At 37.0% G+C, this 1,169-nt stretch overlaps 1 pseudogene across 1 annotated transcript; it reads right to left on the bottom strand.

The window, feature by feature from the left end:
• Positions 1–257: 257 nt before the first annotated feature.
• Positions 258–787, bottom strand: LOC101620208 (annotated as a pseudogene). The gene has a single exon (XR_001145068.1). The product of XR_001145068.1 is annotated as a 60S ribosomal protein L23a pseudogene (transcript).
• Between the last annotated feature and the right edge of the window lie 382 nt (positions 788–1,169).

Genomic DNA, 1,169 nt, shown 5'->3' with positions numbered 1-1,169 from the left:
AGAATTTTTACATTTCTGAACAAGGTATCTCTGTTTTAAACAGATTGTTAGTATTGTCTCCTACTTTAATGGCTCACTATTTTAATTTCAATGAACAAAAGTTCCTAACTTTGTTATAGTAAAATTCATTGTTCCCTTTATGCTATGTTCTTTTTAAATCTTGAGGTCTTGAACATATATTGCTTCGTTGATTCTGATATAGATTTTTATTAATGGATTTTCCTTTCAATTACAAGTCTTCAAATTTTTTTTTTATGGTGAAAAAACTGTATTTAGAATTAGCCAGCTGGAGTCAGTTTAGATGATCCCAATTTTGTTGGCAACATCCAAAGCATCATAGTCAGGAGCCAGTCGGACACATGCCTTCTTCTCTCCATCAGGTCGGATCCGGGTATTGACCTTGGTCACATCAATGTCATAGAGCTTCTTCACAGCCTGTTTAATCTGGTGCTTGTTGGCCTTGACATCCACAATGAACACAAGTGTGTTGTTGTCTTCTATTTTTTTCATCGCTGACTCAGTGGTAAGCGGGAACTTGATGATGGCATAATGGTCAAGCTTGTTTCTCCTGGGAGCGCTCTTCCGCGGGTATTTGGGTTGCCTTTGGAGTCGCAGTGTCTTGGGCCTCTGAAATGTGGATGAAGTGTGGATCTTCTTTTTCTTATGGCTGTGGATGCCTTTCAACACTGCTTTCTTGGCCTTCAGCGCTTTTGCCTTGGCCTCAGCTTTGGGAGGGGCGGGGGCTTCCTTCTTTTCCTTCGGCGTCATCTTCGTGAAAAGGACAAGTCTTCAAATTTTAAATTGCTATTTGTGGTAGAACATGTATTGAAGAATCCATCTTTCCCCCACTGAACTGATACTCCCATTCTCCATCAAGTATACTGTGTGTTCATGCTATTTTGTGTGCATTTGAATCTGTGGGTTTATGGCTGCATGGCCTATTTTTCATTTTTTTTTCCTTTCTAAAATGTTTTTCTTTATAAGACTTATTCAAATTATATTAGATTTTTATTTAACTACTTGAATTTTTGTTGCTATAGAAGAATATAATTAAAAAATATTTTCTATTTACATTGATATATAGAAATCAAATTTCTATTTTTTAAAATTTATACATAAAAGAACTGGGGTGGAGGCTGGAGATGTGGGGTTGGGGGTAGGGTTGAGAG

This window comes from Condylura cristata, unplaced genomic scaffold, assembly GCF_000260355.1.
Source record: "Condylura cristata isolate star-nosed mole 26May11 unplaced genomic scaffold, ConCri1.0 scaffold00005, whole genome shotgun sequence".
In the NCBI taxonomy this organism is placed as follows: Eukaryota; Metazoa; Chordata; class Mammalia; order Eulipotyphla; family Talpidae; genus Condylura; species Condylura cristata.
The sequence above is the reverse complement of the archived record's forward strand: the minus strand, read 5'-3'. Positions and strand labels throughout refer to the sequence as shown.